General features: G+C 55.1%; 25 non-coding genes across 25 annotated transcripts; all 25 read left to right on the top strand.

The window, feature by feature from the left end:
• Positions 1–295: 295 nt before the first annotated feature.
• Positions 296–414, top strand: LOC126115460 (5S ribosomal RNA). Its single transcript, XR_007525493.1, has one exon. It is a non-coding gene; the product is annotated as a 5S ribosomal RNA (ribosomal RNA).
• An 832-nt stretch (positions 415–1,246) lies between these two features.
• LOC126115155 (5S ribosomal RNA) lies at positions 1,247–1,365 on the top strand. The gene has a single exon (XR_007525217.1). It is a non-coding gene; the product is annotated as a 5S ribosomal RNA (ribosomal RNA).
• An 832-nt stretch (positions 1,366–2,197) lies between these two features.
• LOC126115444 (5S ribosomal RNA) lies at positions 2,198–2,316 on the top strand. Its single transcript, XR_007525479.1, has one exon. It is a non-coding gene; the product is annotated as a 5S ribosomal RNA (ribosomal RNA).
• An 832-nt stretch (positions 2,317–3,148) lies between these two features.
• Positions 3,149–3,267, top strand: LOC126115387 (5S ribosomal RNA). Its single transcript, XR_007525427.1, has one exon. It is a non-coding gene; the product is annotated as a 5S ribosomal RNA (ribosomal RNA).
• An 883-nt stretch (positions 3,268–4,150) lies between these two features.
• On the top strand, positions 4,151–4,269 carry LOC126115459 (5S ribosomal RNA). The gene has a single exon (XR_007525492.1). It is a non-coding gene; the product is annotated as a 5S ribosomal RNA (ribosomal RNA).
• An 832-nt stretch (positions 4,270–5,101) lies between these two features.
• Positions 5,102–5,220, top strand: LOC126115418 (5S ribosomal RNA). Its single transcript, XR_007525455.1, has one exon. It is a non-coding gene; the product is annotated as a 5S ribosomal RNA (ribosomal RNA).
• Positions 5,221–6,081: 861 nt separating this feature from the next.
• On the top strand, positions 6,082–6,200 carry LOC126115373 (5S ribosomal RNA). Its single transcript, XR_007525414.1, has one exon. It is a non-coding gene; the product is annotated as a 5S ribosomal RNA (ribosomal RNA).
• An 832-nt stretch (positions 6,201–7,032) lies between these two features.
• Positions 7,033–7,151, top strand: LOC126115372 (5S ribosomal RNA). Its single transcript, XR_007525413.1, has one exon. It is a non-coding gene; the product is annotated as a 5S ribosomal RNA (ribosomal RNA).
• An 832-nt stretch (positions 7,152–7,983) lies between these two features.
• On the top strand, positions 7,984–8,102 carry LOC126115207 (5S ribosomal RNA). Its single transcript, XR_007525264.1, has one exon. It is a non-coding gene; the product is annotated as a 5S ribosomal RNA (ribosomal RNA).
• An 883-nt stretch (positions 8,103–8,985) lies between these two features.
• LOC126115458 (5S ribosomal RNA) lies at positions 8,986–9,104 on the top strand. The gene has a single exon (XR_007525491.1). It is a non-coding gene; the product is annotated as a 5S ribosomal RNA (ribosomal RNA).
• Positions 9,105–9,936: 832 nt separating this feature from the next.
• Positions 9,937–10,055, top strand: LOC126115417 (5S ribosomal RNA). Its single transcript, XR_007525454.1, has one exon. It is a non-coding gene; the product is annotated as a 5S ribosomal RNA (ribosomal RNA).
• An 861-nt stretch (positions 10,056–10,916) lies between these two features.
• Positions 10,917–11,035, top strand: LOC126115371 (5S ribosomal RNA). Its single transcript, XR_007525412.1, has one exon. It is a non-coding gene; the product is annotated as a 5S ribosomal RNA (ribosomal RNA).
• Positions 11,036–11,867: 832 nt separating this feature from the next.
• Positions 11,868–11,986, top strand: LOC126115206 (5S ribosomal RNA). Its single transcript, XR_007525263.1, has one exon. It is a non-coding gene; the product is annotated as a 5S ribosomal RNA (ribosomal RNA).
• An 883-nt stretch (positions 11,987–12,869) lies between these two features.
• Positions 12,870–12,988, top strand: LOC126115457 (5S ribosomal RNA). Its single transcript, XR_007525490.1, has one exon. It is a non-coding gene; the product is annotated as a 5S ribosomal RNA (ribosomal RNA).
• An 832-nt stretch (positions 12,989–13,820) lies between these two features.
• Positions 13,821–13,939, top strand: LOC126115416 (5S ribosomal RNA). The gene has a single exon (XR_007525453.1). It is a non-coding gene; the product is annotated as a 5S ribosomal RNA (ribosomal RNA).
• An 861-nt stretch (positions 13,940–14,800) lies between these two features.
• On the top strand, positions 14,801–14,919 carry LOC126115369 (5S ribosomal RNA). Its single transcript, XR_007525410.1, has one exon. It is a non-coding gene; the product is annotated as a 5S ribosomal RNA (ribosomal RNA).
• Positions 14,920–15,751: 832 nt separating this feature from the next.
• On the top strand, positions 15,752–15,870 carry LOC126115415 (5S ribosomal RNA). Its single transcript, XR_007525452.1, has one exon. It is a non-coding gene; the product is annotated as a 5S ribosomal RNA (ribosomal RNA).
• Positions 15,871–16,731: 861 nt separating this feature from the next.
• Positions 16,732–16,850, top strand: LOC126115385 (5S ribosomal RNA). The gene has a single exon (XR_007525425.1). It is a non-coding gene; the product is annotated as a 5S ribosomal RNA (ribosomal RNA).
• An 832-nt stretch (positions 16,851–17,682) lies between these two features.
• LOC126115366 (5S ribosomal RNA) lies at positions 17,683–17,801 on the top strand. Its single transcript, XR_007525409.1, has one exon. It is a non-coding gene; the product is annotated as a 5S ribosomal RNA (ribosomal RNA).
• An 832-nt stretch (positions 17,802–18,633) lies between these two features.
• On the top strand, positions 18,634–18,752 carry LOC126115205 (5S ribosomal RNA). The gene has a single exon (XR_007525262.1). It is a non-coding gene; the product is annotated as a 5S ribosomal RNA (ribosomal RNA).
• Positions 18,753–19,635: 883 nt separating this feature from the next.
• On the top strand, positions 19,636–19,754 carry LOC126115454 (5S ribosomal RNA). The gene has a single exon (XR_007525488.1). It is a non-coding gene; the product is annotated as a 5S ribosomal RNA (ribosomal RNA).
• Positions 19,755–20,586: 832 nt separating this feature from the next.
• Positions 20,587–20,705, top strand: LOC126115414 (5S ribosomal RNA). Its single transcript, XR_007525451.1, has one exon. It is a non-coding gene; the product is annotated as a 5S ribosomal RNA (ribosomal RNA).
• An 861-nt stretch (positions 20,706–21,566) lies between these two features.
• Positions 21,567–21,685, top strand: LOC126115365 (5S ribosomal RNA). Its single transcript, XR_007525408.1, has one exon. It is a non-coding gene; the product is annotated as a 5S ribosomal RNA (ribosomal RNA).
• Positions 21,686–22,517: 832 nt separating this feature from the next.
• Positions 22,518–22,636, top strand: LOC126115204 (5S ribosomal RNA). Its single transcript, XR_007525261.1, has one exon. It is a non-coding gene; the product is annotated as a 5S ribosomal RNA (ribosomal RNA).
• An 883-nt stretch (positions 22,637–23,519) lies between these two features.
• Positions 23,520–23,638, top strand: LOC126115453 (5S ribosomal RNA). Its single transcript, XR_007525487.1, has one exon. It is a non-coding gene; the product is annotated as a 5S ribosomal RNA (ribosomal RNA).
• The last annotated feature ends 10 nt before the right edge of the window (positions 23,639–23,648 follow it).

Raw genomic sequence — 23,648 nt, 5'->3', positions numbered from 1 at the left:
GCCCTCCGCTGAACACCAGGGACAAGATGCGTCCTCCGCTAGTGTCGAAGGCTGCACGCGCCCAGCGAATGACAGGGGGTGCAACGAGCAGCAGTGCGTCTCACACACGCGGCGGTGCGCCCGCCAATTTGGCCGTCGCTCTGCTGGGACGCCGGGCGCGCCTCCCCGCGCCGTCCTCGAGGAACTGGCGGTTGCGGAAGGAAGCGCTTTCGTCAAATGCGGCCGAAAACTAACATTTTGTGTGTTGGGAGAAAAGCCGAACGCGAATTCTGCCGTGCTCCTACATTAGATGAGCGCCAACGGTCATACAGTGATGAATACACCGGTTCTCGTCCGATCACCGAAGTTAAGCATCATCGGGCCCGGCTAGTACTTGGATGGGTGACCGCCTGGGAAACCCGGGTGCTGTTGGCTCCCTTCCTTTTGTTTTTTTGTTATGTCGCCAGCCCAATTTTCAAACTACCTTTCTGTTGTGACAAAGATGCTTCCTTAAGCCTTTTAAACTACTGTAATGGTACGAAAATGCAGTAATTAACTCAGTTTGAGGGAGAATGTGCTAACCAAGTTTGCCAAGAAGACTTTGGAAACGACAAAACAGTACGAATCGGCAGGTGATTTCTGAAATACGTCACCGCCTATTGTTGTGTAGGAGTGTAGAGTTCCAAATTTGATTTGTAACCACGAATGTATTCCTTAGTCGTCTCGTCTCGTCCCGCAGACGTTTGTCGTGCTTGCGCTGTGATATGGACCACGACCCGAGCGGCAGCGAGCGGCAGTCGAGCAAAGTCGGGACAAGTCGGGACGGGGACAGGGACAGGGATAGGAATGGTGCGAATGCACTGAAAACTACGCAGACACCTGGTGTGAGGCGAGGCGAGGCGAGGCGAGGCGAGGTAGCCCACATCGCTACCAGTGGCGCCCTCCAGCATGACACTGCCACACCCCGCACAGGCCCTCCGCTGAACACCAGGGACAAGATGCGTCCTCCGCTAGTGTCGAAGGCTGCACGCGCCCAGCGAATGACAGGGGGTGCAACGAGCAGCAGTGCGTCTCACACACGCGGCGGTGCGCCCGCCAATTTGGCCGTCGCTCTGCTGGGACGCCGGGCGCGCCTCCCCGCGCCGTCCTCGAGGAACTGGCGGTTGCGGAAGGAAGCGCTTTCGTCAAATGCGGCCGAAAACTAACATTTTGTGTGTTGGGAGAAAAGCCGAACGCGAATTCTGCCGTGCTCCTACATTAGATGAGCGCCAACGGCCATACCATGATGAATACACCGGTTCTCGTCCGATCACCGAAGTTAAGCATCATCGGGCCCGGATAGTACTTGGATGGGTGACCGCCTGGGAAACCCGGGTGCTGTTGGCTCCCTTCCTTTTGTTTTTTTGTTATGTCGCCAGCCCAATTTTCAAACTACCTTTCTGTTGTGACAAAGATGCTTCCTTAAGCCTTTTAAACTACTGTAATGGTACGAAAATGCAGTAATTAACTCAGTTTGAGGGAGAATGTGCTAACCAAGTTTGCCAAGAAGACTTTGAAAACGACAAAACAGTACGAATCGGCAGGTGATTTCTGAAATACGTCACCGCCTATTGTTGTGTAGGAGTGTAGAGTTCCAAATTTGATTTGTAACCACGAATGTATTCCTTAGTCGTCTCGTCTCGTCCCGCAGACGTTTGTCGTGCTTGCGCTGTCATATGGACCACGACCCGAGCGGCAGCGAGCGGCAGTAGAGCAAAGTCGGGACAAGTCGGGACGGGGACAGGGACAGGGATAGGAATGGTGCGAATGCACTGCAAACTACGCAGACACCTGGTGTGAGGCGAGGCGAGGCGAGGCGAGGCGAGGAAGCCCACATCGCTACCAGTGGCGCCCTCCAGCATGACACTGCCACACCCCGCACAGGCCCTCCGCTGAACACCAGGGACAAGATGCGTCCTCCGCTAGTGTCGAAGGCTGCACGCGCCCAGCGAATGACAGGGGGTGCAACGAGCAGCAGTGCGTCTCACACACGCGGCGGTGCGCCCGCCAATTTGGCCGTCGCTCTGCTGGGACGCCGGGCGCGCCTCCCCGCGCCGTCCTCGAGGAACTGGCGGTTGCGGAAGGAAGCGCTTTCGTCAAATGCGGCCGAAAACTAACATTTTGTGTGTTGGGAGAAAAGCCGAACGCGAATTCTGCCGTGCTCCTACATTAGATGAGCGCCAACGGCCATACCATGATGAATACACCGGTTCTCGTCCGATCACCGAAGTTAAGCATCATCGGGCCCAGCTAGTACTTGGATGGGTCACCGCCTGGGAAACCCGGGTGCTGTTGGCTCCCTTCCTTTTGTTTTTTTGTTATGTCGCCAGCCCAATTTTCAAACTACCTTTCTGTTGTGACAAAGATGCTTCCTTAAGCCTTTTAAACTACTGTAATGGTACGAAAATGCAGTAATTAACTCAGTTTGAGGGAGAATGTGCTAACCAAGTTTGCCAAGAAGACTTTGAAAACGACAAAACAGTACGAATCGGCAGGTGATTTCTGAAATACGTCACCGCCTATTGTTGTGTAGGAGTGTAGAGTTCCAAATTTGATTTGTAACCACGAATGTATTCCTTAGTCGTCTCGTCTCGTCCCGCAGACGTTTGTCGTGCTTGCGCTGTCATATGGACCACGACCCGAGCGGCAGCGAGCGGCAGTCGAGCAAAGTCGGGACAAGTCGGGACGGGGACAGGGACAGGGATAGGAATGGTGCGAATGCACTGAAAACTACGCAGACACCTGGTGTGAGGCGAGGCGAGGCGAGGCGAGGCGAGGAAGCCCACATCGCTACCAGTGGCGCCCTCCAGCACGACACTGCCACACACCGCACAGGCCCTCCGCTGAACACCAGGGACAAGATGCGTCCTCCGCTAGTGTCGAAGGCTGCACGCGCCCAGCGAATGACAGGGGGTGCAACGAGCAGCAGTGCGTCTCACACACGCGGCGGTGCGCCCGCCAATTTGGCCGTCGCTCTGCTGGGACGCCGGGCGCGCCTCCCCGCGCCGTCCTCGAGGAACTGGCGGTTGCGGAAGGAAGCGCTTTCGTCAAATGCGGCCGAAAACTAACATTTTGTGTGTTGGGAGAAAAGCCGAACGCGAATTCTGCCGTGCTCCTACATCAGATGAGCGCCAACGGTCATACCATGATGAATACACCGGTTCTCGTCCGATCACCGAGGTTAAGCATCATCGGGCCCGGCTAGTACTTGGATGGGTGACCGCCTGGGAAACCCGGGTGCTGTTGGCTCCCTTCCTTTTGTTTTTTTGTTATGTCGCCAGCCCAATTTTCAAACTACCTTTCTGTTGTGACAAAGATGCTTCCTTAAGCCTTTTAAACTACTGTAATGGTACGAAAATGCAGTAATTAACTCAGTTTGAGGGAGAATGTGCTAACCAAGTTTGCCAAGAAGACTTTGAAAACGACAAAACAGTACGAATCGGCAGGTGATTTCTGAAATACGTCACCGCCTATTGTTGTGTAGGAGTGTAGAGTTCCAAATTTGATTTGTAACCACGAATGTATTCCTTAGTCGTCTCGTCTCGTCCCGCAGACGTTTGTCGTGCTTGCGCTGTCATATGGACCACGACCCGAGCGGCAGCGAGCGGCAGTCGAGCAAAGTCGGGACAAGTCGGGACGGGGACAGGGACAGGGATAGGAATGGTGCGAATGCCGAGACAAGTCGGGACGGGGACAGGGACAGGGATAGGAATGGTGCGAATGCACTGCAAACTACGCAGACACCTGGTGTGAGGCGAGGCGAGGCGAGGCGAGGCGAGGAAGCCCACATCGCTACCAGTGGCGCCCTCCAGCACGACACTGCCACACCCCGCACAGGCCCTCCGCTGAACACCAGGGACAAGATGCGTCCTCCGCTAGTGTCGAAGGCTGCACGCGCCCAGCGAATGACAGGGGGTGCAACGAGCAGCAATGCGTCTCACACACGCGGCGGTGCGCCCGCCAATTTGGCCGTCGCTCTGCTGGGACGCCGGGCGCGCCTCCCCGCGCCGTCCTCGAGGAACTGGCGGTTGCGGAAGGAAGCGCTTTCGTCAAATGCGGCCGAAAACTAACATTTTGTGTGTTGGGAGAAAAGCCGAACGCGAATTCTGCCGTGCTCCTACATTAGATGAGCGCCAACGGTCATACAGTGATGAATACACCGGTTCTCGTCCGATCACCGAAGTTAAGCATCATCGGGCCCGGCTAGTACTTGGATGGGTGACCGCCTGGGAAACCCGGGTGCTGTTGGCTCCCTTCCTTTTGTTTTTTTGTTATGTCGCCAGCCCAATTTTCAAACTACCTTTCTGTTGTGACAAAGATGCTTCCTTAAGCCTTTTAAACTACTGTAATGGTACGAAAATGCAGTAATTAACTCAGTTTGAGGGAGAATGTGCTAACCAAGTTTGCCAAGAAGACTTTGAAAACGACAAAACAGTACGAATCGGCAGGTGATTTCTGAAATACGTCACCGCCTATTGTTGTGTAGGAGTGTAGAGTTCCAAATTTGATTTGTAACCACGAATGTATTCCTTAGTCGTCTCGTCTCGTCCCGCAGACGTTTGTCGTGCTTGCGCTGTCATATGGACCACGACCCGAGCGGCAGCGAGCGGCAGTCGAGCAAAGTCGGGACAAGTCGGGACGGGGACAGGGACAGGGATAGGAATGGTGCGAATGCACTGCAAACTACGCAGACACCTGGTGTGAGGCGAGGCGAGGCGAGGTGAGGCGAGGTAGCCCACATCGCTACCAGTGCCGCCCTCCAGCATGACACTGCCACACCCCGCACAGGCCCTCCGCTGAACACCAGGGACAAGATGCGTCCTCCGCTAGTGTCGAAGGCTGCACGCGCCCAGCGAATGACAGGGGGTGCAACGAGCAGCAGTGCGTCTCACACACGCGGCGGTGCGCCCGCCAATTTGGCCGTCGCTCTGCTGGGACGCCGGGCGCGCCTCCCCGCGCCGTCCTCGAGGAACTGGCGGTTGCGGAAGGAAGCGCTTTCGTCAAATGCGGCCGAAAACTAACATTTTGTGTGTTGGGAGAAAAGCCGAACGCGAATTCTGCCGTGCTCCTACATTAGATGAGCGCCAACGGCCATACCATGATGAATACACCGGTTCTCGTCCGATCACCGAAGTTAAGCATCATCGGTTCCGGATAGTACTTGGATGGGTGACCGCCTGGGAAACCCGGGTGCTGTTGGCTCCCTTCCTTTTGTTTTTTTGTTATGTCGCCAGCCCAATTTTCAAACTACCTTTCTGTTGTGACAAAGATGCTTCCTTAAGCCTTTTAAACTACTGTAATGGTACGAAAATGCAGTAATTAACTCAGTTTGAGGGAGAATGTGCTAACCAAGTTTGCCAAGAAGACTTTGAAAACGACAAAACAGTACGAATCGGCAGGTGATTTCTGAAATACGTCACCGCCTATTATTGTGTAGGAGTGTAGAGTTCCAAATTTGATTTGTAACCACGAATGTATTCCTTAGTCGTCTCGTCTCGTCCCGCAGACGTTTGTCGTGCTTGCGCTGTCATATGGACCACGACCCGAGCGGCAGCGAGCGGCAGTCGAGCAAAGTCGGGACAAGTCGGGACGGGGAGAGGGACAGGGATAGGAACGGGGACAGGTACAGGGATAGGAATGGTGCGAATGCACTGCAAACTACGCAGACACCTGGTGTGAGGCGAGGCGTGGCGAGGCGAGGCGAGGCGAGGAAGCCCACATCGCTACCAGTGGCGCCCTCCAGCACGACACTGCCACACCCCGCACAGGCCCTCCGCTGAACACCAGGGACAAGATGCGTCCTCCGCTAGTGTCGAAGGCTGCACGCGCCCAGCGAATGACAGGGGGTGCAACGAGCAGCAGTGCGTCTCACACACGCGGCGGTGCGCTCGCCAATTTGGCCGTCGCTCTGCTGGGACCCCTGGCGCGCCTCCCCGCGCCGTCCTCGAGGAACTGGCGGTTGCGGAAGGAAGCGCTTTCGTCAAATGCGGCCGAAAACTAACATTTTGTGTGTTGGGAGAAAAGCCGAACGCGAATTCTGCCGTGCTCCTACATTAGATGAGCGCCAACGGTCATACCATGATGAATACACCGGTTCTCGTCCGATCACCGAAGTTAAGCATCATCGGGCCCGGCTAGTACTTGGATGGGTCACCGCCTGGGAAACCCGGGTGCTGTTGGCTCCCTTCCTTTTGTTTTTTTGTTATGTCGCCAGCCCAATTTTCAAACTACCTTTCTGTTGTGACAAAGATGCTTCCTTAAGCCTTTTAAACTACTGTAATGGTACGAAAATGCAGTAATTAACTCAGTTTGAGGGAGAATGTGCTAACCAAGTTTGCCAAGAAGACTTTGAAAACGACAAAACAGTACGAATCGGCAGGTGATTTCTGAAATACGTCACCGCCTATTGTTGTGTAGGAGTGTAGAGTTCCAAATTTGATTTGTAACCACGAATGTATTCCTTAGTCGTCTCGTCTCGTCCCGCAGACGTATGTCGTGCTTGCGCTGTCATATGGACCACGACCCGAGCGGCAGCGAGCGGCAGTAGAGCAAAGTCGGGACAAGTCGGGACGGGGACAGGGACAGGGATAGGAATGGTGCGAATGCACTGCAAACTACGCAGACACCTGGTGTTAGGCGAGGCGAGGCGAGGCGAGGCGAGGAAGCCCACATCGCTACCAGTGGCGCCCTCCAGCATGACACTGCCACACCCCGCACAGGCCCTCCGCTGAACACCAGGGACAAGATGCGTCCTCCGCTAGTGTCGAAGGCTGCACGCGCCCAGCGAATGACAGGGGGTGCAACGAGCAGCAGTGCGTCTCACACACGCGGCGGTGCGCCCGCCAATTTGGCCGTCGCTCTGCTGGGACGCCGGGCGCGCCTCCCCGCGCCGTCCTCGAGGAACTGGCGGTTGCGGAAGGAAGCGCTTTCGTCAAATGCGGCCGAAAACTAACATTTTGTGTGTTGGGAGAAAAGCCGAACGCGAATTCTGCCGTGCTCCTACATTAGATGAGCGCCAACGGTCATACCATGATGAATACACCGGTTCTCGTCCGATCACCGAAGTTAAGCATCATCGGGCCCGGCTAGTACTTGGATGGGTCACCGCCTGGGAAACCCGGGTGCTGTTGGCTCCCTTCCTTTTGTTTTTTTGTTATGTCGCCAGCCCAATTTTCAAACTACCTTTCTGTTGTGACAAAGATGCTTCCTTAAGCCTTTTAAACTACTGTAATGGTACGAAAATGCAGTAATTAACTCAGTTTGAGGGAGAATGTGCTAACCAAGTTTGCCAAGAAGACTTTGAAAACGACAAAACAGTACGAATCGGCAGGTGATTTCTGAAATACGTCACCGCCTATTGTTGTGTAGGAGTGTAGAGTTCCAAATTTGATTTGTAACCACGAATGTATTCCTTAGTCGTCTCGTCTCGTCCCGCAGACGTTTGTCGTGCTTGCGCTGTCATATGGACCACGACCCGAGCGGCAGCGAGCGGCAGTAGAGCAAAGTCGGGACAAGTCGGGACGGGGACAGGGACAGGGATAGGAATGGTGCGAATGCACTGCAAACTACGCAGACACCTGGTGTTAGGCGAGGCGAGGCGAGGCGAGGCGAGGAAGCCCACATCGCTACCAGTGGCGCCCTCCAGCATGACACTGCCACACCCCGCACAGGCCCTCCGCTGAACACCAGGGACAAGATGCGTCCTCCGCTAGTGTCGAAGGCTGCACGCGCCCAGCGAATGACAGGGGGTGCAACGAGCAGCAGTGCGTCTCACACACGCGGCGGTGCGCCCGCCAATTTGGCCGTCGCTCTGCTGGGACGCCGGGCGCGCCTCCCCGCGCCGTCCTCGAGGAACTGGCGGTTGCGGAAGGAAGCGCTTTCGTCAAATGCGGCCGAAAACTAACATTTTGTGTGTTGGGAGAAAAGCCGAACGCGAATTCTGCCGTGCTCCTACATTAGATGAGCGCCAACGGTCATACCATGATGAATACACCGGTTCTCGTCCGATCACCGAAGTTAAGCATCATCGGGCCCGGCTAGTACTTGGATGGGTGACCGCCTGGGAAACCCGGGTGCTGTTGGCTCCCTTCCTTTTGTTTTTTTGTTATGTCGCCAGCCCAATTTTCAAACTACCTTTCTGTTGTGACAAAGATGCTTCCTTAAGCTTTTTAAACTACTGTAATGGTACGAAAATGCAGTAATTAACTCAGTTTGAGGGAGAATGTGCTAACCAAGTTTGCCAAGAAGACTTTGAAAACGACAAAACAGTACGAATCGGCAGGTGATTTCTGAAATACGTCACCGCCTATTGTTGTGTAGGAGTGTAGAGTTCCAAATTTGATTTGTAACCACGAATGTATTCCTTAGTCGTCTCGTCTCGTCCCGCAGACGTTTGTCGTGCTTGCGCTGTCATATGGACCACGACCCGAGCGGCAGCGAGCGGCAGTCGAGCAAAGTCGGGACAAGTCGGGACGGGGACAGGGACAGGGATAGGAATGGTGCGAATGCCGAGACAAGTCGGGACGGGGACAGGGACAGGGATAGGAATGGTGCGAATGCACTGCAAACTACGCAGACACCTGGTGTGAGGCGAGGCGAGGCGAGGCGAGGCGAGGAAGCCCACATCGCTACCAGTGGCGCCCTCCAGCACGACACTGCCACACCCCGCACAGGCCCTCCGCTGAACACCAGGGACAAGATGCGTCCTCCGCTAGTGTCGAAGGCTGCACGCGCCCAGCGAATGACAGGGGGTGCAACGAGCAGCAGTGCGTCTCACACACGCGGCGGTGCGCCCGCCAATTTGGCCGTCGCTCTGCTGGGACGCCGGGCGCGCCTCCCCGCGCCGTCCTCGAGGAACTGGCGGTTGCGGAAGGAAGCGCTTTCGTCAAATGCGGCCGAAAACTAACATTTTGTGTGTTGGGAGAAAAGCCGAACGCGAATTCTGCCGTGCTACTACATTAGATGAGCGCCAACGGTCATACAGTGATGAATACACCGGTTCTCGTCCGATCACCGAAGTTAAGCATCATCGGGCCCGGCTAGTACTTGGATGGGTGACCGCCTGGGAAACCCGGGTGCTGTTGGCTCCCTTCCTTTTGTTTTTTTGTTATGTCGCCAGCCCAATTTTCAAACTACCTTTCTGTTGTGACAAAGATGCTTCCTTAAGCCTTTTAAACTACTGTAATGGTACGAAAATGCAGTAATTAACTCAGTTTGAGGGAGAATGTGCTAACCAAGTTTGCCAAGAAGACTTTGAAAACGACAAAACAGTACGAATCGGCAGGTGATTTCTGAAATACGTCACCGCCTATTGTTGTGTAGGAGTGTAGAGTTCCAAATTTGATTTGTAACCACGAATGTATTCCTTAGTCGTCTCGTCTCGTCCCGCAGACGTTTGTCGTGCTTGCGCTGTGATATGGACCACGACCCGAGCGGCAGCGAGCGGCAGTCGAGCAAAGTCGGGACAAGTCGGGACGGGGACAGGGACAGGGATAGGAATGGTGCGAATGCACTGCAAACTACGCAGACACCTGGTGTGAGGCGAGGCGAGGCGAGGTGAGGCGAGGTAGCCCACATCGCTACCAGTGCCGCCCTCCAGCATGACACTGCCACACCCCGCACAGGCCCTCCGCTGAACACCAGGGACAAGATGCGTCCTCCGCTAGTGTCGAAGGCTGCACGCGCCCAGCGAATGACAGGGGGTGCAACGAGCAGCAGTGCGTCTCACACACGCGGCGGTGCGCCCGCCAATTTGGCCGTCGCTCTGCTGGGACGCCGGGCGCGCCTCCCCGCGCCGTCCTCGAGGAACTGGCGGTTGCGGAAGGAAGCGCTTTCGTCAAATGCGGCCGAAAACTAACATTTTGTGTGTTGGGAGAAAAGCCGAACGCGAATTCTGCCGTGCTCCTACATTAGATGAGCGCCAACGGCCATACCATGATGAATACACCGGTTCTCGTCCGATCACCGAAGTTAAGCATCATCGGTTCCGGATAGTACTTGGATGGGTGACCGCCTGGGAAACCCGGGTGCTGTTGGCTCCTTTCCTTTTGTTTTTTTGTTATGTCGCCAGCCCAATTTTCAAACTACCTTTCTGTTGTGACAAAGATGCTTCCTTAAGCCTTTTAAACTACTGTAATGGTACGAAAATGCAGTAATTAACTCAGTTTGAGGGAGAATGTGCTAACCAAGTTTGCCAAGAAGACTTTGAAAACGACAAAACAGTACGAATCGGCAGGTGATTTCTGAAATACGTCACCGCCTATTGTTGTGTAGGAGTGTAGAGTTCCAAATTTGATTTGTAACCACGAATGTATTCCTTAGTCGTCTCGTCTCGTCCCGCAGACGTTTGTCGTGCTTGCGCTGTCATATGGACCACGACCCGAGCGGCAGCGAGCGGCAGTCGAGCAAAGTCGGGACAAGTCGGGATGGGGAGAGGGACAGGGATAGGAACGGGGACAGGTACAGGGATAGGAATGGTGCGAATGCACTGCAAACTACGCAGACACCTGGTGTGAGGCGAGGCGTGGCGAGGCGAGGCGAGGCGAGGAAGCCCACATCGCTACCAGTGGCGCCCTCCAGCACGACACTGCCACACCCCGCACAGGCCCTCCGCTGAACACCAGGGACAAGATGCGTCCTCCGCTAGTGTCGAAGGCTGCACGCGCCCAGCGAATGACAGGGGGTGCAACGAGCAGCAGTGCGTCTCACACACGCGGCGGTGCGCCCGCCAATTTGGCCGTCGCTCTGCTGGGACCCCTGGCGCGCCTCCCCGCGCCGTCCTCGAGGAACTGGCGGTTGCGGAAGGAAGCGCTTTCGTCAAATGCGGCCGAAAACTAACATTTTGTGTGTTGGGAGAAAAGCCGAACGCGAATTCTGCCGTGCTCCTACATTAGATGAGCGCCAACGGTCATACCATGATGAATACACCGGTTCTCGTCCGATCACCGAAGTTAAGCATCATCGGGCCCGGCTAGTACTTGGATGGGTCACCGCCTGGGAAACCCGGGTGCTGTTGGCTCCCTTCCTTTTGTTTTTTTGTTATGTCGCCAGCCCAATTTTCAAACTACCTTTCTGTTGTGACAAAGATGCTTCCTTAAGCCTTTTAAACTACTGTAATGGTACGAAAATGCAGTAATTAACTCAGTTTGAGGGAGAATGTGCTAACCAAGTTTGCCAAGAAGACTTTGAAAACGACAAAACAGTACGAATCGGCAGGTGATTTCTGAAATACGTCACCGCCTATTGTTGTGTAGGAGTGTAGAGTTCCAAATTTGATTTGTAACCACGAATGTATTCCTTAGTCGTCTCGTCTCGTCCCGCAGACGTTTGTCGTGCTTGCGCTGTCATATGGACCACGACCCGAGCGGCAGCGAGCGGCAGTAGAGCAAAGTCGGGACAAGTCGGGACGGGGACAGGGACAGGGATAGGAATGGTGCGAATGCACTGCAAACTACGCAGACACCTGGTGTTAGGCGAGGCGAGGCGAGGCGAGGCGAGGAAGCCCACATCGCTACCAGTGGCGCCCTCCAGCATGACACTGCCACACCCCGCACAGGCCCTCCGCTGAACACCAGGGACAAGATGCGTCCTCCGCTAGTGTCGAAGGCTGCACGCGCCCAGCGAATGACAGGGGGTGCAACGAGCAGCAGTGCGTCTCACACACGCGGCGGTGCGCCCGCCAATTTGGCCGTCGCTCTGCTGGGACGCCGGGCGCGCCTCCCCGCGCCGTCCTCGAGGAACTGGCGGTTGCGGAAGGAAGCGCTTTCGTCAAATGCGGCCGAAAACTAACATTTTGTGTGTTGGGAGAAAAGCCGAACGCGAATTCTGCCGTGCTCCTACATTAGATGAGCGCCAACGGTCATACCATGATGAATACACCGGTTCTCGTCCGATCACCGAAGTTAAGCATCATCGGGCCCGGCTAGTACTTGGATGGGTGACCGCCTGGGAAACCCGGGTGCTGTTGGCTCCCTTCCTTTTGTTTTTTTGTTATGTCGCCAGCCCAATTTTCAAACTACCTTTCTGTTGTGACAAAGATGCTTCCTTAAGCCTTTTAAACTACTGTAATGGTACGAAAATGCAGTAATTAACTCAGTTTGAGGGAGAATGTGCTAACCAAGTTTGCCAAGAAGACTTTGAAAACGACAAAACAGTACGAATCGGCAGGTGATTTCTGAAATACGTCACCGCCTATTGTTGTGTAGGAGTGTAGAGTTCCAAATTTGATTTGTAACCACGAATGTATTCCTTAGTCGTCTCGTCTCGTCCCGCAGACGTTTGTCGTGCTTGCGCTGTCATATGGACCACGACCCGAGCGGCAGCGAGCGGCAGTCGAGCAAAGTCGGGACAAGTCGGGACGGGGACAGGGACAGGGATAGGAATGGTGCGAATGCCGAGACAAGTCGGGACGGGGACAGGGACAGGGATAGGAATGGTGCGAATGCACTGCAAACTACGCAGACACCTGGTGTGAGGCGAGGCGAGGCGAGGCGAGGCGAGGAAGCCCACATCGCTACCAGTGGCGCCCTCCAGCACGACACTGCCACACCCCGCACAGGCCCTCCGCTGAACACCAGGGACAAGATGCGTCCTCCGCTAGTGTCGAAGGCTGCACGCGCCCAGCGAATGACAGGGGGTGCAACGAGCAGCAGTGCGTCTCACACACGCGGCGGTGCGCCCGCCAATTTGGCCGTCGCTCTGCTGGGACGCCGGGCGCGCCTCCCCGCGCCGTCCTCGAGGAACTGGCGGTTGCGGAAGGAAGCGCTTTCGTCAAATGCGGCCGAAAACTAACATTTTGTGTGTTGGGAGAAAAGCCGAACGCGAATTCTGCCGTGCTACTACATTAGATGAGCGCCAACGGTCATACAGTGATGAATACACCGGTTCTCGTCCGATCACCGAAGTTAAGCATCATCGGGCCCGGCTAGTACTTGGATGGGTGACCGCCTGGGAAACCCGGGTGCTGTTGGCTCCCTTCCTTTTGTTTTTTTGTTATGTCGCCAGCCCAATTTTCAAACTACCTTTCTGTTGTGACAAAGATGCTTCCTTAAGCCTTTTAAACTACTGTAATGGTACGAAAATGCAGTAATTAACTCAGTTTGAGGGAGAATGTGCTAACCAAGTTTGCCAAGAAGACTTTGAAAACGACAAAACAGTACGAATCGGCAGGTGATTTCTGAAATACGTCACCGCCTATTGTTGTGTAGGAGTGTAGAGTTCCAAATTTGATTTGTAACCACGAATGTATTCCTTAGTCGTCTCGTCTCGTCCCGCAGACGTTTGTCGTGCTTGCGCTGTGATATGGACCACGACCCGAGCGGCAGCGAGCGGCAGTCGAGCAAAGTCGGGACAAGTCGGGACGGGGACAGGGACAGGGATAGGAATGGTGCGAATGCACTGCAAACTACGCAGACACCTGGTGTGAGGCGAGGCGAGGCGAGGTGAGGCGAGGTAGCCCACATCGCTACCAGTGCCGCCCTCCAGCATGACACTGCCACACCCCGCACAGGCCCTCCGCTGAACACCAGGGACAAGATGCGTCCTCCGCTAGTGTCGAAGGCTGCACGCGCCCAGCGAATGACAGGGGGTGCAACGAGCAGCAGTGCGTCTCACACACGCGGCGGTGCGCCCGCCAATTTGGCCGTCGCTCTGCTGGGACGCCGGGCGCGCCTCCCCGCGCCGTCCTCGAGGAACTGGCGGTTGCGGAAGGAAGCGCTTTCGTCAAATGCGGCCGAAAACTAACATTTTGTGTGTTGGGAGAAAAGCCGAACGCGAATTCTGCCGTGCTCCTACATTAGATGAGCGCCAACGGCCATACCATGATGAATACACCGGTTCTCGTCCGATCACCGAAGTTAAGCATCATCGGTTCCGGATAGTACTTGGATGGGTGACCGCCTGGGAAACCCGGGTGCTGTTGGCTCCTTTCCTTTTGTTTTTTTGTTATGTCGCCAGCCCAATTTTCAAACTACCTTTCTGTTGTGACAAAGATGCTTCCTTAAGCCTTTTAAACTACTGTAATGGTACGAAAATGCAGTAATTAACTCAGTTTGAGGGAGAATGTGCTAACCAAGTTTGCCAAGAAGACTTTGAAAACGACAAAACAGTACGAATCGGCAGGTGATTTCTGAAATACGTCACCGCCTATTGTTGTGTAGGAGTGTAGAGTTCCAAATTTGATTTGTAACCACGAATGTATTCCTTAGTCGTCTCGTCTCGTCCCGCAGACGTTTGTCGTGCTTGCGCTGTCATATGGACCACGACCCGAGCGGCAGCGAGCGGCAGTCGAGCAAAGTCGGGACAAGTCGGGATGGGGAGAGGGACAGGGATAGGAACGGGGACAGGTACAGGGATAGGAATGGTGCGAATGCACTGCAAACTACGCAGACACCTGGTGTGAGGCGAGGCGTGGCGAGGCGAGGCGAGGCGAGGAAGCCCACATCGCTACCAGTGGCGCCCTCCAGCACGACACTGCCACACCCCGCACAGGCCCTCCGCTGAACACCAGGGACAAGATGCGTCCTCCGCTAGTGTCGAAGGCTGCACGCGCCCAGCGAATGACAGGGGGTGCAACGAGCAGCAGTGCGTCTCACACACGCGGCGGTGCGCCCGCCAATTTGGCCGTCGCTCTGCTGGGACCCCTGGCGCGCCTCCCCGCGCCGTCCTCGAGGAACTGGCGGTTGCGGAAGGAAGCGCTTTCGTCAAATGCGGCCGAAAACTAACATTTTGTGTGTTGGGAGAAAAGCCGAACGCGAATTCTGCCGTGCTCCTACATTAGATGAGCGCCAACGGTCATACCATGATGAATACACCGGTTCTCGTCCGATCACCGAAGTTAAGCATCATCGGGCCCGGCTAGTACTTGGATGGGTCACCGCCTGGGAAACCCGGGTGCTGTTGGCTCCCTTCCTTTTGTTTTTTTGTTATGTCGCCAGCCCAATTTTCAAACTACCTTTCTGTTGTGACAAAGATGCTTCCTTAAGCCTTTTAAACTACTGTAATGGTACGAAAATGCAGTAATTAACTCAGTTTGAGGGAGAATGTGCTAACCAAGTTTGCCAAGAAGACTTTGAAAACGACAAAACAGTACGAATCGGCAGGTGATTTCTGAAATACGTCACCGCCTATTGTTGTGTAGGAGTGTAGAGTTCCAAATTTGATTTGTAACCACGAATGTATTCCTTAGTCGTCTCGTCTCGTCCCGCAGACGTTTGTCGTGCTTGCGCTGTGATATGGACCACGACCCGAGCGGCAGCGAGCGGCAGTCGAGCAAAGTCGGGACAAGTCGGGACGGGGACAGGGACAGGGATAGGAATGGTGCGAATGCACTGCAAACTACGCAGACACCTGGTGTGAGGCGAGGCGAGGCGAGGTGAGGCGAGGTAGCCCACATCGCTACCAGTGCCGCCCTCCAGCATGACACTGCCACACCCCGCACAGGCCCTCCGCTGAACACCAGGGACAAGATGCGTCCTCCGCTAGTGTCGAAGGCTGCACGCGCCCAGCGAATGACAGGGGGTGCAACGAGCAGCAGTGCGTCTCACACACGCGGCGGTGCGCCCGCCAATTTGGCCGTCGCTCTGCTGGGACGCCGGGCGCGCCTCCCCGCGCCGTCCTCGAGGAACTGGCGGTTGCGGAAGGAAGCGCTTTCGTCAAATGCGGCCGAAAACTAACATTTTGTGTGTTGGGAGAAAAGCCGAACGCGAATTCTGCCGTGCTCCTACATTAGATGAGCGCCAACGGCCATACCATGATGAATACACCGGTTCTCGTCCGATCACCGAAGTTAAGCATCATCGGTTCCGGATAGTACTTGGATGGGTGACCGCCTGGGAAACCCGGGTGCTGTTGGCTCCTTTCCTTTTGTTTTTTTGTTATGTCGCCAGCCCAATTTTCAAACTACCTTTCTGTTGTGACAAAGATGCTTCCTTAAGCCTTTTAAACTACTGTAATGGTACGAAAATGCAGTAATTAACTCAGTTTGAGGGAGAATGTGCTAACCAAGTTTGCCAAGAAGACTTTGAAAACGACAAAACAGTACGAATCGGCAGGTGATTTCTGAAATACGTCACCGCCTATTGTTGTGTAGGAGTGTAGAGTTCCAAATTTGATTTGTAACCACGAATGTATTCCTTAGTCGTCTCGTCTCGTCCCGCAGACGTTTGTCGTGCTTGCGCTGTCATATGGACCACGACCCGAGCGGCAGCGAGCGGCAGTCGAGCAAAGTCGGGACAAGTCGGGATGGGGAGAGGGACAGGGATAGGAACGGGGACAGGTACAGGGATAGGAATGGTGCGAATGCACTGCAAACTACGCAGACACCTGGTGTGAGGCGAGGCGTGGCGAGGCGAGGCGAGGCGAGGAAGCCCACATCGCTACCAGTGGCGCCCTCCAGCACGACACTGCCACACCCCGCACAGGCCCTCCGCTGAACACCAGGGACAAGATGCGTCCTCCGCTAGTGTCGAAGGCTGCACGCGCCCAGCGAATGACAGGGGGTGCAACGAGCAGCAGTGCGTCTCACACACGCGGCGGTGCGCCCGCCAATTTGGCCGTCGCTCTGCTGGGACCCCTGGCGCGCCTCCCCGCGCCGTCCTCGAGGAACTGGCGGTTGCGGAAGGAAGCGCTTTCGTCAAATGCGGCCGAAAACTAACATTTTGTGTGTTGGGAGAAAAGCCGAACGCGAATTCTGCCGTGCTCCTACATTAGATGAGCGCCAACGGTCATACCATGATGAATACACCGGTTCTCGTCCGATCACCGAAGTTAAGCATCATCGGGCCCGGCTAGTACTTGGATGGGTCACCGCCTGGGAAACCCGGTTGCTGTTGGCTCCCTTCCTTTTGTTTTTTTGTTATGTCGCCAGCCCAATTTTCAAACTACCTTTCTGTTGTGACAAAGATGCTTCCTTAAGCCTTTTAAACTACTGTAATGGTACGAAAATGCAGTAATTAACTCAGTTTGAGGGAGAATGTGCTAACCAAGTTTGCCAAGAAGACTTTGAAAACGACAAAACAGTACGAATCGGCAGGTGATTTCTGAAATACGTCACCGCCTATTGTTGTGTAGGAGTGTAGAGTTCCAAATTTGATTTGTAACCACGAATGTATTCCTTAGTCGTCTCGTCTCGTCCCGCAGACGTTTGTCGTGCTTGCGCTGTCATATGGACCACGACCCGAGCGGCAGCGAGCGGCAGTAGAGCAAAGTCGGGACAAGTCGGGACGGGGACAGGGACAGGGATAGGAATGGTGCGAATGCACTGCAAACTACGCAGACACCTGGTGTTAGGCGAGGCGAGGCGAGGCGAGGCGAGGAAGCCCACATCGCTACCAGTGGCGCCCTCCAGCATGACACTGCCACACCCCGCACAGGCCCTCCGCTGAACACCAGGGACAAGATGCGTCCTCCGCTAGTGTCGAAGGCTGCACGCGCCCAGCGAATGACAGGGGGTGCAACGAGCAGCAGTGCGTCTCACACACGCGGCGGTGCGCCCGCCAATTTGGCCGTCGCTCTGCTGGGACGCCGGGCGCGCCTCCCCGCGCCGTCCTCGAGGAACTGGCGGTTGCGGAAGGAAGCGCTTTCGTCAAATGCGGCCGAAAACTAACATTTTGTGTGTTGGGAGAAAAGCCGAACGCGAATTCTGCCGTGCTCCTACATTAGATGAGCGCCAACGGTCATACCATGATGAATACACCGGTTCTCGTCCGATCACCGAAGTTAAGCATCATCGGGCCCGGCTAGTACTTGGATGGGTCACCGCCTGGGAAACCCGGGTGCTGTTGGCTCCCTTCCTTTTGTTTTTTTGTTATGTCGCCAGCCCAATTTTCAAACTACCTTTCTGTTGTGACAAAGATGCTTCCTTAAGCCTTTTAAACTACTGTAATGGTACGAAAATGCAGTAATTAACTCAGTTTGAGGGAGAATGTGCTAACCAAGTTTGCCAAGAAGACTTTGAAAACGACAAAACAGTACGAATCGGCAGGTGATTTCTGAAATACGTCACCGCCTATTGTTGTGTAGGAGTGTAGAGTTCCAAATTTGATTTGTAACCACGAATGTATTCCTTAGTCGTCTCGTCTCGTCCCGCAGACGTTTGTCGTGCTTGCGCTGTCATATGGACCACGACCCGAGCGGCAGCGAGCGGCAGTAGAGCAAAGTCGGGACAAGTCGGGACGGGGACAGGGACAGGGATAGGAATGGTGCGAATGCACTGCAAACTACGCAGACACCTGGTGTTAGGCGAGGCGAGGCGAGGCGAGGCGAGGAAGCCCACATCGCTACCAGTGGCGCCCTCCAGCATGACACTGCCACACCCCGCACAGGCCCTCCGCTGAACACCAGGGACAAGATGCGTCCTCCGCTAGTGTCGAAGGCTGCACGCGCCCAGCGAATGACAGGGGGTGCAACGAGCAGCAGTGCGTCTCACACACGCGGCGGTGCGCCCGCCAATTTGGCCGTCGCTCTGCTGGGACGCCGGGCGCGCCTCCCCGCGCCGTCCTCGAGGAACTGGCGGTTGCGGAAGGAAGCGCTTTCGTCAAATGCGGCCGAAAACTAACATTTTGTGTGTTGGGAGAAAAGCCGAACGCGAATTCTGCCGTGCTCCTACATTAGATGAGCGCCAACGGTCATACCATGATGAATACACCGGTTCTCGTCCGATCACCGAAGTTAAGCATCATCGGGCCCGGCTAGTACTTGGATGGGTGACCGCCTGGGAAACCCGGGTGCTGTTGGCTCCCTTCCTTTTGTTTTTTTGTTATGTCGCCAGCCCAATTTTCAAACTACCTTTCTGTTGTGACAAAGATGCTTCCTTAAGCCTTTTAAACTACTGTAATGGTACGAAAATGCAGTAATTAACTCAGTTTGAGGGAGAATGTGCTAACCAAGTTTGCCAAGAAGACTTTGAAAACGACAAAACAGTACGAATCGGCAGGTGATTTCTGAAATACGTCACCGCCTATTGTTGTGTAGGAGTGTAGAGTTCCAAATTTGATTTGTAACCACGAATGTATTCCTTAGTCGTCTCGTCTCGTCCCGCAGACGTTTGTCGTGCTTGCGCTGTCATATGGACCACGACCCGAGCGGCAGCGAGCGGCAGTCGAGCAAAGTCGGGACAAGTCGGGACGGGGACAGGGACAGGGATAGGAATGGTGCGAATGCCGAGACAAGTCGGGACGGGGACAGGGACAGGGATAGGAATGGTGCGAATGCACTGCAAACTACGCAGACACCTGGTGTGAGGCGAGGCGAGGCGAGGCGAGGCGAGGAAGCCCACATCGCTACCAGTGGCGCCCTCCAGCACGACACTGCCACACCCCGCACAGGCCCTCCGCTGAACACCAGGGACAAGATGCGTCCTCCGCTAGTGTCGAAGGCTGCACGCGCCCAGCGAATGACAGGGGGTGCAACGAGCAGCAGTGCGTCTCACACACGCGGCGGTGCGCCCGCCAATTTGGCCGTCGCTCTGCTGGGACGCCGGGCGCGCCTCCCCGCGCCGTCCTCGAGGAACTGGCGGTTGCGGAAGGAAGCGCTTTCGTCAAATGCGGCCGAAAACTAACATTTTGTGTGTTGGGAGAAAAGCCGAACGCGAATTCTGCCGTGCTACTACATTAGATGAGCGCCAACGGTCATACAGTGATGAATACACCGGTTCTCGTCCGATCACCGAAGTTAAGCATCATCGGGCCCGGCTAGTACTTGGATGGGTGACCGCCTGGGAAACCCGGGTGCTGTTGGCTCCCTTCCTTTTGTTTTTTTGTTATGTCGCCAGCCCAATTTTCAAACTACCTTTCTGTTGTGACAAAGATGCTTCCTTAAGCCTTTTAAACTACTGTAATGGTACGAAAATGCAGTAATTAACTCAGTTTGAGGGAGAATGTGCTAACCAAGTTTGCCAAGAAGACTTTGAAAACGACAAAACAGTACGAATCGGCAGGTGATTTCTGAAATACGTCACCGCCTATTGTTGTGTAGGAGTGTAGAGTTCCAAATTTGATTTGTAACCACGAATGTATTCCTTAGTCGTCTCGTCTCGTCCCGCAGACGTTTGTCGTGCTTGCGCTGTGATATGGACCACGACCCGAGCGGCAGCGAGCGGCAGTCGAGCAAAGTCGGGACAAGTCGGGACGGGGACAGGGACAGGGATAGGAATGGTGCAAATGCACTGCAAACTACGCAGACACCTGGTGTGAGGCGAGGCGAGGCGAGGTGAGGCGAGGTAGCCCACATCGCTACCAGTGCCGCCCTCCAGCATGACACTGCCACACCCCGCACAGGCCCTCCGCTGAACACCAGGGACAAGATGCGTCCTCCGCTAGTGTCGAAGGCTGCACGCGCCCAGCGAATGACAGGGGGTGCAACGAGCAGCAGTGCGTCTCACACACGCGGCGGTGCGCCCGCCAATTTGGCCGTCGCTCTGCTGGGACGCCGGGCGCGCCTCCCCGCGCCGTCCTCGAGGAACTGGCGGTTGCGGAAGGAAGCGCTTTCGTCAAATGCGGCCGAAAACTAACATTTTGTGTGTTGGGAGAAAAGCCGAACGCGAATTCTGCCGTGCTCCTACATTAGATGAGCGCCAACGGCCATACCATGATGAATACACCGGTTCTCGTCCGATCACCGAAGTTAAGCATCATCGGTTCCGGATAGTACTTGGATGGGTGACCGCCTGGGAAACCCGGGTGCTGTTGGCTCCTTTCCTTTTGTTTTTTTGTTATGTCGCCAGCCCAATTTTCAAACTACCTTTCTGTTGTGACAAAGATGCTTCCTTAAGCCTTTTAAACTACTGTAATGGTACGAAAATGCAGTAATTAACTCAGTTTGAGGGAGAATGTGCTAACCAAGTTTGCCAAGAAGACTTTGAAAACGACAAAACAGTACGAATCGGCAGGTGATTTCTGAAATACGTCACCGCCTATTGTTGTGTAGGAGTGTAGAGTTCCAAATTTGATTTGTAACCACGAATGTATTCCTTAGTCGTCTCGTCTCGTCCCGCAGACGTTTGTCGTGCTTGCGCTGTCATATGGACCACGACCCGAGCGGCAGCGAGCGGCAGTCGAGCAAAGTCGGGACAAGTCGGGATGGGGAGAGGGACAGGGATAGGAACGGGGACAGGTACAGGGATAGGAATGGTGCGAATGCACTGCAAACTACGCAGACACCTGGTGTGAGGCGAGGCGTGGCGAGGCGAGGCGAGGCGAGGAAGCCCACATCGCTACCAGTGGCGCCCTCCAGCACGACACTGCCACACCCCGCACAGGCCCTCCGCTGAACACCAGGGACAAGATGCGTCCTCCGCTAGTGTCGAAGGCTGCACGCGCCCAGCGAATGACAGGGGGTGCAACGAGCAGCAGTGCGTCTCACACACGCGGCGGTGCGCCCGCCAATTTGGCCGTCGCTCTGCTGGGACCCCTGGCGCGCCTCCCCGCGCCGTCCTCGAGGAACTGGCGGTTGCGGAAGGAAGCGCTTTCGTCAAATGCGGCCGAAAACTAACATTTTGTGTGTTGGGAGAAAAGCCGAACGCGAATTCTGCCGTGCTCCTACATTAGATGAGCGCCAACGGTCATACCATGATGAATACACCGGTTCTCGTCCGATCACCGAAGTTAAGCATCATCGGGCCCGGCTAGTACTTGGATGGGTCACCGCCTGGGAAACCCGGGTGCTGTTGGCTCCCTTCCTTTTGTTTTTTTGTTATGTCGCCAGCCCAATTTTCAAACTACCTTTCTGTTGTGACAAAGATGCTTCCTTAAGCCTTTTAAACTACTGTAATGGTACGAAAATGCAGTAATTAACTCAGTTTGAGGGAGAATGTGCTAACCAAGTTTGCCAAGAAGACTTTGAAAACGACAAAACAGTACGAATCGGCAGGTGATTTCTGAAATACGTCACCGCCTATTGTTGTGTAGGAGTGTAGAGTTCCAAATTTGATTTGTAACCACGAATGTATTCCTTAGTCGTCTCGTCTCGTCCCGCAGACGTTTGTCGTGCTTGCGCTGTCATATGGACCACGACCCGAGCGGCAGCGAGCGGCAGTAGAGCAAAGTCGGGACAAGTCGGGACGGGGACAGGGACAGGGATAGGAATGGTGCGAATGCACTGCAAACTACGCAGACACCTGGTGTTAGGCGAGGCGAGGCGAGGCGAGGCGAGGAAGCCCACATCGCTACCAGTGGCGCCCTCCAGCATGACACTGCCACACCCCGCACAGGCCCTCCGCTGAACACCAGGGACAAGATGCGTCCTCCGCTAGTGTCGAAGGCTGCACGCGCCCAGCGAATGACAGGGGGTGCAACGAGCAGCAGTGCGTCTCACACACGCGGCGGTGCGCCCGCCAATTTGGCCGTCGCTCTGCTGGGACGCCGGGCGCGCCTCCCCGCGCCGTCCTCGAGGAACTGGCGGTTGCGGAAGGAAGCGCTTTCGTCAAATGCGGCCGAAAACTAACATTTTGTGTGTTGGGAGAAAAGCCGAACGCGAATTCTGCCGTGCTCCTACATTAGATGAGCGCCAACGGTCATACCATGATGAATACACCGGTTCTCGTCCGATCACCGAAGTTAAGCATCATCGGGCCCGGCTAGTACTTGGATGGGTGACCGCCTGGGAAACCCGGGTGCTGTTGGCTCCCTTCCTTTTGTTTTTTTGTTATGTCGCCAGCCCAATTTTCAAACTACCTTTCTGTTGTGACAAAGATGCTTCCTTAAGCCTTTTAAACTACTGTAATGGTACGAAAATGCAGTAATTAACTCAGTTTGAGGGAGAATGTGCTAACCAAGTTTGCCAAGAAGACTTTGAAAACGACAAAACAGTACGAATCGGCAGGTGATTTCTGAAATACGTCACCGCCTATTGTTGTGTAGGAGTGTAGAGTTCCAAATTTGATTTGTAACCACGAATGTATTCCTTAGTCGTCTCGTCTCGTCCCGCAGACGTTTGTCGTGCTTGCGCTGTCATATGGACCACGACCCGAGCGGCAGCGAGCGGCAGTCGAGCAAAGTCGGGACAAGTCGGGACGGGGACAGGGACAGGGATAGGAATGGTGCGAATGCCGAGACAAGTCGGGACGGGGACAGGGACAGGGATAGGAATGGTGCGAATGCACTGCAAACTACGCAGACACCTGGTGTGAGGCGAGGCGAGGCGAGGCGAGGCGAGGAAGCCCACATCGCTACCAGTGGCGCCCTCCAGCACGACACTGCCACACCCCGCACAGGCCCTCCGCTGAACACCAGGGACAAGATGCGTCCTCCGCTAGTGTCGAAGGCTGCACGCGCCCAGCGAATGACAGGGGGTGCAACGAGCAGCAGTGCGTCTCACACACGCGGCGGTGCGCCCGCCAATTTGGCCGTCGCTCTGCTGGGACGCCGGGCGCGCCTCCCCGCGCCGTCCTCGAGGAACTGGCGGTTGCGGAAGGAAGCGCTTTCGTCAAATGCGGCCGAAAACTAACATTTTGTGTGTTGGGAGAAAAGCCGAACGCGAATTCTGCCGTGCTACTACATTAGATGAGCGCCAACGGTCATACAGTGATGAATACACCGGTTCTCGTCCGATCACCGAAGTTAAGCATCATCGGGCCCGGCTAGTACTTGGATGGGTGACCGCCTGGGAAACCCGGGTGCTGTTGGCTCCCTTCCTTT

Source organism: Schistocerca cancellata, unplaced genomic scaffold (assembly GCF_023864275.1).
Source record: "Schistocerca cancellata isolate TAMUIC-IGC-003103 unplaced genomic scaffold, iqSchCanc2.1 HiC_scaffold_317, whole genome shotgun sequence".
NCBI lineage: Eukaryota > Metazoa > Arthropoda > Insecta > Orthoptera > Acrididae > Schistocerca > Schistocerca cancellata.
Note: the sequence above shows the minus strand (reverse complement) of the source record. Positions and strands in the feature narration are given on the sequence as shown.